The sequence below is a fragment of the Phyllostomus discolor genome, chromosome 10 (genome assembly GCF_004126475.2).
Source record: "Phyllostomus discolor isolate MPI-MPIP mPhyDis1 chromosome 10, mPhyDis1.pri.v3, whole genome shotgun sequence".
In the NCBI taxonomy this organism is placed as follows: Eukaryota; Metazoa; Chordata; class Mammalia; order Chiroptera; family Phyllostomidae; genus Phyllostomus; species Phyllostomus discolor.
In genome coordinates, this window is record NC_040912.2 from 12,096,466 (window position 1) to 12,107,840 (window position 11,375).

General features: G+C 39.3%; 1 long non-coding RNA gene across 1 annotated transcript; it reads left to right on the top strand.

Moving 5' to 3' along the window:
- The first annotated feature begins 1,238 nt into the window (after positions 1 to 1,238).
- LOC118496980 lies at positions 1,239 to 6,766 on the top strand. The gene is made up of 3 exons (XR_004899520.1): positions 1,239 to 1,249; positions 2,728 to 2,731; positions 6,659 to 6,766. It is a non-coding gene; the product is annotated as an uncharacterized LOC118496980 (long non-coding RNA).
- Positions 6,767 to 11,375: the final 4,609 nt, after the last annotated feature.

Consider the following 11,375-nt stretch of genomic DNA (forward strand, 5'->3'; position numbering starts at 1 on the left):
TCTCAAAACTCCATAATACTTTAACTCAATATATCTTGTGTATACCTTGTTCTACCATACAATATGGTGATGTGTGTACATGACTTACCGTGCGGGCTGACTTCTTTGCACCCTCCTCTTTGCTTGTAATTTTGTACAGATAAATGAACTTTCCAGTTTTTTTCTTATGAACCTTAGACTAGTTCTGCGTGTTCCTATGGTCCATACCACTTGAAAGAGTTGAACAGGAAGGACTGGTGATGAAATGTCTGTGTCTCAGCGGGCAGCTTGGTAATGCTTACTGCTTTCTGACTAGCTCTACGGTTACTGCTTATTGAAGGCCTACTGTGTGCCAGGCATACAAATGCATTCTATAATTCCCACAATAATCATCTCATTGTCATCTTTCAGATGAGCAAACTGGTACTCAGAGTGGGTACCTTGCCCAGGTCCCTTCATAAACGAACAAAGCTGCAATTCCAGACTTGCTCTGTCTCTCTCCAAAGCCATACAGGACAGGGTTAGAGCTGAAAAGAGAGGAGGAGGCTAGATATCAGGCTACTGACTTTTTCCCAGCTCATCCAGGCAAGGTCAGGTTCCCGTCTGCTCCTTCACACATCAGTCTGTTCTGACAGTGTTCCCAGTTCTACGAAGAAATCCGCTTCTCATCCAAACACGCAGTTCAACAAAGAAAAGCTGAATCTGCCTTAGATACCTTGAATCCAGCCCAATCCCATTCTGCAGAAACCATCAGAAACCATTAGGATTTAGTAATAGAGATTGAAAAGCATCAAAATGAGAGGATACAGAGCTGGTAATGAGAGGTGGAATTTCATGGAGTAAACAAAGTTGGTATGAAGCTCAGTCGCTTTCTTACTTCTTATACATTCATAGGGGACTTAGAGGTTGTGTCTGTATGACCTCAAACATTCAGTCTCAACGTGAGTTTGAATTCCAGTTTGTTACCTGCATATTTCCAAAATAACCAGATTTGTTTTTAGCCTTCAAGATGTTTATCTAACATTTTCACTTCTCATCCCGAGACAACCTTGCAGGAAACTATGAACATCAATTGAATAAATACCATTCCAGTCCTGTGGGTTTAAACCTAGAGAATTAAATGTAATGGGCATTTGACAACCTAGTTCTAAAGCTGTTACTAGAACAGGGTTATGATTTAGTTTAACAGAGAGGAGGACATCCATTTTTCTTACTCAGAAGTGTCCCTGTGCTATAAATTCCTCTCCTAAGTCACTCTTGTGAAGGCCAAGTGTGAACATAAGAGGTAATGGCAGCCGGGAAAGAGCCTCTTTTCAAACATTTGAGTGAGAACTATGGGCACGATTTGATCTGACAGCCTAAGGAACATTAGGAGAGACAGTTGTGGCCATTGGATTTTTACGGTAGAGCAGAGCTGTAACTTTAATCCTCACATAAGTTTTATCTAGTTTCTGGATAATCTATAGAATGGCTGTCACAGCTGAGGTCAGGACGGAGCTTTCCAGTCAGCCCTGCTCTCCGCCAGAGGGACTTTATTGTCTCTGAAGTAATAATACAGAACTAGACACAGTGGCTGCCGGGGTACCACAGAGCTTTGGTGATGAGATGTGAAGCTGAAGAAAAAGCACTTCGCAGAATCTCTAAAATGCAGGAACCGCGTTGTTTCTAGTGTGCTGTGCCTTTTATTAGTGAATACTATGATTAGCCTTCATACTGTTGGCTAATGAGTCCCAACTGACACATATATATAGAAAGGATACTAAATTGGTCATAAATGTGACTTGTACTCTAAGTCAGAGAAAAAATTAGGTGACCAGAATGGTTGGCTGATATTTGATGCTTACCAGGTTCTCAATACTTAAATATTATTTAATAATTTGCTGTAGGTTTTACTTTTTTCTTTTCCCAACTATCCTGAGCATATGGGTTAGTGCCTGGATAATGTTGACACAAGGTAGGAAGTTTAAGTTCAATTCCTAGCCCACTGCTTAAAGTCTCTTTATTTTTGTTTTTTGATTTATAAAATTTAGAAATTAATACCTTGATCTTATAGGAAAGCTGTGAAACTGAATTAGATTAATAACTAATAAAGATAGACAGGCTGTGAGCAAATGAATAAGTTATTAAGTATATTTGTGTATAACTATGTTTAAAGAATACTGGAATATAAATTAGTGCAAATCTTTTAGAAGGCATTTTGGAAATACTCATTAAAATTCGGAGTAGCAGTACTGGGGAAGAGGAAAGGTACTTTACTTTTCACTCTATGCCAGTTTGCTTTTTTTAAAAAAAAATGTTGCATGAGAATGTTGTATTTTCATGTTAATTAAATCATTTAAAATAGAGAATACTGTGTCACTTTTAAGGTAGGAATGTTCAAAAGGAAAGTGAATCATTAATGTTTGTCCTTATTCCTTAGAGCAGCTGAAGGCCAATCAGTTACATAGTTCAGGCTTCATTTTTACTTTAGTATGGTAACATGGCAGCGACTCAGTGCGGCGTGATGACGATTTCAGTATAGACTGTTATATTCCCTATTCTGAGCAAAGGACATAATAGTTCACATAAAAATTCCTCTGGCCGGCTGTAAACACTTTCAAGAAACCCTTGAATGGCTCTGCCTTTCCATCTCAGATTTCTTCCAACTGTTCATGCGGGGGACAGCAACCAGAACCCGAGGAAAAGGCAGCTTCCAAATTGTTGTTAATGAGGTGATAAGTAACCGTCCTAAAGCTTCTACTATTGTAGGAAGGTTTGGAGAAAATCTTGAGGGAAGAAGAAAAAAAGAAGAAAACCAACCTAAGAAAAGACCAGCCTTTGCAATATGGAAATAATAAAATGTTTTAAATCTCTGCATCGGTTTTGTCTTCTAAATATACTTTATGCTGGGAAATTCTGCTTTGTGTATACTGAAGGTCCAACCCATTTTTTTATTAGGGAGCAATGAATTAATTTTTAACATAAAAACGATAACATTTTTCTATTTTAAAATAAGGGACTTTTACAAACACTCTCATCCCATTACTGTGCATAATGCATTCAAAATGCAGTTAGAGTTTATTAAGAATATGTGATGGTTCAAGTCAATTTTATTTAAATTTATGATTAACGCACTTACTTTGGTGAGTCAGTTGGTCTGATAATGCTCTGTTTTTAGCTAATGGAGCGTGGGTGCTACAACCAAGGCCCCCTACGACAATTCAGTAAGAACAATTATTGTTTGTTTTTTAAATATTATGAACTCTTTTCTGAGCCTCCTGGCATATTTAAAAAAATAGATGTAGATGAACTTTCCCATTATCTGGAGCTCGAAACAGATCGCTCATTTTCCAAGTTCAGGAAATATCACAATTAAATTTGGAAAGAAAGGTTTCATCAAACCAAAACAGAGAAACAAAGGAATAGACTCCGTAACACACAATGACATTCAACCAGGAGACACGAGCAAAGGTGCTAGCAGCGTCTGACAAACGGAAAGCAGAGCTATTCCCCATAACTTAAAAGAAAAGAAGCAAAACAGATTCACTAAGCTATTGCTGCCATAGAGTTGGCTCTGCAGTTACTCAGCAAGAAGAAACATCTCCAACATCAACGATAGACACGGAGTCATTCCCTAACGTCTTTTCTTCTAGGCTAACACAATTTTTAGTTGACATGAGGCTGCTGCAGATAAATATTACTTCCCAGACCCCTTGGAGCAGGTGTTGTCATGTCACTAAGTTCTGGCCAGATATAAGTAGAACAGCAGCTTGAGAACTACTCGAAGAGAAGGCTCATACGTACCTTCTGTCATTCTCCTTGGACGTTCCCATCTTCATGCCTGGGACACAGACGCTGCCATTTTGGACAATGAAGTTGCAACTTCACATTTTAAAGGAACCAGAGGAAAAAGGGCAGGATCTCTGCTCATGGCACAACCATACCAGCTCTGGACTGACTGCCTGCCTGGACTTTAATATGAGGGAGAAATAAACATTTATCCTGCTCAGGCCCCTGGACTTGGGGCTTTCTGTCAAACCCAAACTAATGAATACACCCGCTTTACGGCTCACTAATCCATGTTAGGGGCAAACCACTACCCACTTAAAATCCAATAAAAAAAGGACATGGACTGTTTTTGTTGTTGTTGTTGTTGCAGATTACATAGATTAAAAATCAAAGCAAACAAAAATAAACATCATAGTAGAAAACGTTTTCTAAAATACAGTTGAAATATAAAGTGAAGCCTGAGTTCTTTTTTTAAAAATTTTTTTAAAGATTTTATTTATTTATTATTTTTAGAGAGGGAAGGGAGGGAGAAAGAGAGAGAGAGAGAAACATCAATATGCGATTGCTGGGGGCCGTGGCCTGCAACCCAGGCATGTGCCCTGACTGGGAATCGAACCTGCGATGCTTGGTTCACAGCCTGCGCTCAATCCACTGAGCTATACCAGCCAGGGAAGCCTGAGTTCTTATCCCAGTTGTATCGCTGATTTCTACCAAGGCATAATGAAATAAAATAAATACATAAATCATAGTAGATACAAATTAGTAATTCTTTGTTTTCAAGAGTATATGAATAGTCATTTTGTTGTGTGATGTCATAGAGCACATTTACCTTTATTTACAGTACAATACACAGATGATATATTATAGAACTGTACACCTGAATCCTATATAATTTTATTAACCAATGTCACCCCAACAAATTCAATGAAAACATTACTTCAGAATTAAAAAATACTTCTCTTCCAGATTTTTTGAATCAAACTGTGTGCCAGCCGAAAACTAGCTGAGAAGGAAGGTATTGCTGTTGCTAGGCTAATCTTCATGAAACATTTAAAAAAAAAATCAAACCTTCAATTCCTCCTCTTTCCTGCCACCCCCTCCTCCACTCCACATGGCCTCCGTAGATGACTGCAGCTCTTCTCAGAGGAAACAGGGGCCTTCAGGTAGGAAGCGTCTTGATGCTGTAACCCCAGGTGTCCAAGCCCCCCCCCCCCCCCCCCCCGGCTCGCGTTCGTTCTGGCCTCCTGCTCTCATGTCCTAGCGGAAGAGATGTCTCCCTGCCCACCCGAGGTCCACTGTGCTTTCAGTCCCAGCGCCTCCCGCCTTCTCAGGAACCAATGCCATGTAAATATTTTAACCAGCTTCTCCACTGGATTTTCCCACCTGTGTGTAAACAAGCTTGTCTCACCCATTAAATGAACATTTCCTGCCCAAGTCTCTGTCCTCCCTAGATAATGTTTCGGTGAACACTGTCAGTTTTTGCCTCTGTGATTCCCTCTTTTCTGTGCTTGTATAACTGACCCCAAGGCTGAGAAATAGGTCCTCGTATTTGATCAGGTTACAGGTTACAGCCAAGTTTTCTGGACTGAGGAAACAGATATCCTCTCTTTTTTAGGTTGTATATATCTGCTCCTGCCCCATTTATGTGTTGAATTCTTGGTTTAATTGTCAGAGGAAAATCGTATGTTCCCAATTTCCTTATTCCTAGAGAGTACCTTATTGTGACTACAAATACACAGTATACACAGTTTCCCAGTATTTTCCTGACTAAAAGAATTCCTCAGAATCAGTGTACATACTTGCACTACACAGATCAGAGCAGATTTGTCTCCTAGCCTTGCAGTCTTCAAATTTCATGGTAAAGCTCATGGAGAAGCGCAATGTTAATTGAGCGGTTCCACTGGAACAACAATGACGTTACTCCTAATAGACTTTATTGAAATATTTGCATCACACCAAGAGTTTACCGAGATTTCCTGTTTTACAAATTCATATTTAGCTACTTACATGGACTCCACTGCCATGGAAGTTAAAAATAAATTTGATAAAACTGGAGTGGATATTTGTAGAGAAACAATAAATGCTTCACATTTATTGAAGTGTTTTATGATCACATACATCAGTAAGAAGAAATGGATTGTCTGACCCATATGGAAAAGATGTTAAAACAAAGAGAAAAAAGATATGCTTGTGATTCAAGCCGATAAGAAGATTATTTGTGTATTTTAGGAACATACTTTCATTTACATGTTCCCAGATAGCCAGTGTTGAACCCGGGCAGCAAGAATGGCTGCTTTGGCTGAATTTTATGATGGCTCCCTGATTTATTGCTACTTAAAGCAATCACATAAGGGCAGCTTATTTCCAAAACATCAGAACATGCAGTACTGAAAAATTTCAGTATTAGTTTCATTCAGATGAAACTTCATGAGAAGTAGAAATAATAAAAGACAATGCTGTGAGTGTGTGATGAGGTAGTTAGGGTCACTGTGATTAAACTGGGTGGCTTTCATGTAACTCACACACAGTATTTCTTAAGAGGCGTGTTTTCAGATAATCAGCACAGCATAGGCACTGCTCATCAAAGGCTCTCATTAAGAATAAACAATTGAAACCTTTTTCACAAAGATGGTGCCCAAAGAGAAGAAGGAAGCCCCTGCCCCTCCCAACACCGAAGCCAAAGCAAGGGCTTTGGAGGCACAGCAAGCCCTGCTAAAGGACGTCCACGGCTGGGAAATAGAAGATCCGCGCGTCACCACCTTCTAGAAGCCTAAGACACTGCGGCTCCGGAGGCAGCCTAAGTATCCTCGGAAGAGCGCCCCTAGGTGCAGCAAGCTTGACCACCATGCCATCATCAAGTTCACCCTGACTACTTACACTTGTGTGCATTGCAGATGTCGAGTCCATCGAGCACCAGATCAAACAGGCTGTGAAGAAGCTCTGTGACATTGACGTGGCCAAGGTCAACACCCTGGGCAGGCCTGATGGAGAGAAGAAGGTGTCTGCTCGACTGGCTCCCAACGAGGATGCTGTCAACAAAATAGGGATCATCTAAACTGGGTCCACCCGGCTAATTCTTTTTTTAAATTATTTTTTATTTTTTAGAGAGGGAAGGGAGGGAGAAAGAGAGAGAGAGAGAGAAACATCAATGTGCGGTTGCTGGGGGCGGTGGCCTGCAACCCAGGCATGTGCCAGCCAGGGCTCCACTCAGCTAATTCTAAGTATAAAAATTTTATACTGTGCCCTGGCTGGCATAGCTCAGTGGATTGAGCGTGGGCTGGGAACCAAAGCGTCCCAGGTTTGATTCCCAGCCAGGGTACATTCCTGGGTTGCAGGCCAGAACCCCCAGCAACCGCACATTGAACCTCTCTCTCTCTCTCTCTCTCTCTCTCCCCCCCTTCCCTCTCTAAAAATAAATAAATAAAATCTTTAAAAAAATTTTATACTGTAAAAAAATAAACAATTGAAAATAACTTTCAATGCAAATTCATTTTATAAAAAGCTAAGCTTTGGACAGACTGACAGTGACCAGAGGGGAGAGAAGAGGGAATTTCAGGCGGGAATGGGTAGGGTTTACAGGAACAAATTTGGAGGACACATGGACAAAAACTAGGGGTGGGGGGTAATGGGGGGGAATAGGGGAGGGCTGGGTGGGTGGGCTGGAATCTGAGTAAGTGGGAGAAAACTGTACTTGAACAATGATTAAAATAAAATTTAAAAAAAGCTAAGCTTTTTAAAAGATTGAAGATTGGGTTGCTTGTATGTATTTTATAGAACTGCAACATAATTTAAAAATTTTCCCAAACAAAGCACTGTGTAATTCAATTTTTTAAATTATTAATATATTTTACTTCAAACATTTCTGAATTCCACTTACAAAAATTTTGTTCTGAGCATAAAATAAGGAAAAATGAAGCCATTCTGGCAACCAGGAAGAAATCTTGCAATATGTAGGCCAATAATAAGTGAAATAGTGCCCTCTGACTTCGGTGTCTAGGCAAGGGGATAAATGTCAGTGCTACTGCATTGGAAAAAGTTTAATGAGTGGATGGTGAGATTTAAAAAGTAGACTGGAAGGCAGACTGGCATGGATTTGAAGATGGGAAGAAACTCATGGAAGTTTACCGAGGCTGGACTGCAGTAGTTATTGCTTTTGTGAATATGTTGTCCAACTACATTTGTTATTCAATCCTGGAGTTTAAGGATGATGGTATCAGTATGCGTTTGAGGGGATATGTGTTCGATGTATGGAGAAAACTGTTTAACAGTTGTATATGACAATAAGAAAACTGAAATTGTAGGCATTAACATTTTTTTTACTAACAGACCTATTAACTGAAATGATATTTAGCTGGTAGTATGATTATATATGCCACTTTTATGATTATCTAGAAATCTATTATTCAGTTTATAGATTTTATACTTATGTGTATTAGTTTCCAATTGCTGCTGTAACAGATTACCACAAACGTAAGGGCTTGAAATCATATGAGTGTGGAATCTGACAGTTCTGGAAGCCAGAAATCTGGAATGGCTGTCACTGGGCTAAAACTGAGCTGTGAACGGGGCTGTGTTCCTTCTGCAGGCTCTGGGGGAGAATCCTTTTAACTGCCTTTTGTAGCTTCTACAGGTCACCTACAGCTTTTGGTTCATGGTCCCTGCCTCTGTCTTCAAAGCCAACAGCATAGCACCTCAACATTGTCTCGGTGGTTCTGTCATCACAGCCTTCTCTTACTCTGGCCTTCCTGCCTCCCTCTTGTATGGACTGTTGAGCTTCCATTGCGCCCAACTGGATAATTGAAGATAATCTCCCATTTCAAGATTCTTAATTTAACCACCTCTGCAAAGTCTCTTTTGGTGTGTAAGGTAACACATTCACAAATTGTGGGGATTAGGTTGTGGATGTCTTTGGGACAGGGTCCTTATTCTGCCTCCCGCAGTGTGGTAGACTGGATTATTTTCCCAATTCTTCATCCCTTCCCAGAAATAGGATTATACATTTACATCCTTGGCAGTAAGTTTTCTGTGTCCTCTCCCTGTGGTTAAGGAAAATGTCCCATTACGCTGGCTCTGGGATTGACCACGTGATTTGCTTTGGCCAATGAGATTGTAGCCGCTGTGATACAATCAAAGGCTCTGGGCATGCTCTCTTGCACCTCTGCGTTAGCATGAGAAGAACATGCCCAGGACAAGAGGCACGTATAGCCCTAGCTGAGACCCGACTGGATTAGTTAACCTTCAGCTGACCGCTGGCCACTCCACTGATATCTCAGAATAAATTATTGTCGTTTTAGGTCAGTGAATTTTGATGTAACTGGTTTCATCTTTACGACAATTTTCCTCTTTCTTGATTTTATTCTCTACTCCTAGTTATTTTACTGCTAGATAACATTTATTCATCATATATTTAACAATTGCCTAACTACTAGGTGCCAGGTATTGTGCAAAGTTCCGGACAAACATGTGGAAGCCAAGCCTCCATGCTCCCAAAGGAGGGGAAGGAGTAGGGAGAGACAAAACTTGAGGTCATTCTTTGGTTGAACTGGATAGCAAAGATTTCCTTGACATGATGCGTCATGGGCAATCTACATTGATGGGACATAACTGAACAAATATTTATTGAGTGACCAGTTTGTGAGGGAGGTAGGTGTTAGGGATACGTACAAGAAGAAGATACAGACTGTTTTAAAAGTTTTTAGAATTTACATTACTGATCATAGAAATTATATTACTGACATTGAGTTAATGAAATCTTTCTGTTCTATTCATTTTGACTGTATTCATAACAGGTATTACAGCTGTGATTTAAAAAATTTTTTTAATGATTTGTTGTTCTGGGCTTAGATTCTGCTTCTGCCCCTGTGATTCTATAATTTATAACAAGAAATATATTAAAAACATAATTTAATAGGAAAAGCATTGGATACTATAAGTTTAAGACTGGGGCAATGTCTGTTGATTTTAGCTGTTTACACCAGTGCTTCTCAAGCTATGTATAGTGAAGGGCCACTTATTTTGTATTGTTAAATTTCTAATCTATACTGACTGCTACACGAATCAAATGTGATTAGAAATCCTAAGGCAGTGCCCAGCTGCTATAAAAGTTCCTGGATACTGTCATTTTTGATGCTGATCTCTTCACTCTCTGTAACGGTGTACGGACTGGCGCTGGTCCGCAGATGGACGCTGAGGAACAATGACGTTGTTTCTTAATCTGAAAATCAAGAATGTGAGTATATTTGAGTGCACAGAATTTGAGGACTTTTGCTAATAATTCATGTGTCAAATTTATTGTTTTCTCCCTGGCTGGCGTAGCTCAGTGGATTGAGCCTGGGCTGCAAACCAAAGTGTCGCAGGTTCGATTCCCAGTCAGGACACATGCCTGGGTTGCAGGCCATGACCCCCAGCAACTGCACATTGATGTTTCTCTCTATATATATTTCCCTCCCTTCCCTCTCTAAAAATAAATAAATAAAATCTTAAAAATACATTAAAAATTTATTGTTTTCTTATGTTAGCTTTTGTATTTTTAGAAAAAGAAATGGTATATGAAAATGACAATGAGATAGCCTTTCTATTAATTCACTCAGGTCCCTCTTACAACACATGTCGTGTCTTATGACTCACACTGAAATGACTGAGTGACTGAAATGACTGTAAATTTCACAGTGACTGAAACTTTAAATTGTAAAAAGTGGTTTTCAAATATTTTCAACTGGGGAAAAAAAACCCAAACAAAAAACCCCACAAAAAATGTGAACCACAAAGATATCTAGAAAAGCAGAGGACACTTTGTTCTGCTGTCTGCCAGAAGAAATTATTTCAAATAGTGTATGAGATTGGCCCTTTGGCAAATTCTGAATCTATTTTGTCAAGTTCCTCTAATTAGTATTGGTTCTCTGTAAATGCTTCTCTTTTGCAATCACTGTGCTGGATAATACTTTTATAAATATTACATTTGCAAATAAATATAGTTTTACCTTTAAGAGGATAATATTTTGTTTGTTTTAGACAAGCAAGTCTTTTAATGTTACTCAAATAACTTTGAAAATATTTAACTTTGCCATGGCCTAAATAGTTCTTAATTTATTTTGGTAATAGCACAATAGTACAGGTATTAGAAATATATATAATGTACTTTTTTATAGAGAAAAGCACAAACAAAAGTATTTTCCTCAGGTTAGTTAATGTGGGCATGTGCTTTTCACTGTTGAACAAAAATAAATATTTCCATTTAAAATGTTCCATATGAGCCCTGGTTAGTGTGGTTCAGTGGATTGAGCGCCAGCCTGTGAACCAAGAGGTCGCCACTTGGATTCCCAGTGAGGGCACATGCCTGGGTTGTGGGCCAGGTCCCTAGAGTTGGGGGCATATGAGAGGCAACTGGTCTTCTTTCTCCATCCCTTCTTCTCTCCCTAAAAGTAAATCAATAAAATGTTTTTTAAAAATAAAATATTCCATTGAACACTGTTCCCCAGGAAGCACATGGCTGTATTTTATTTGAAAATATAAAAATCAGTTATATATTCTTCTAATGTGTAGTGAAGTACAACTTAAGCATGTAAATTGGGGATGCTTCAGGATTGCCTTTTTTTGTGCTCCACCAAGTTAAAGTAATTTTTCTGGAC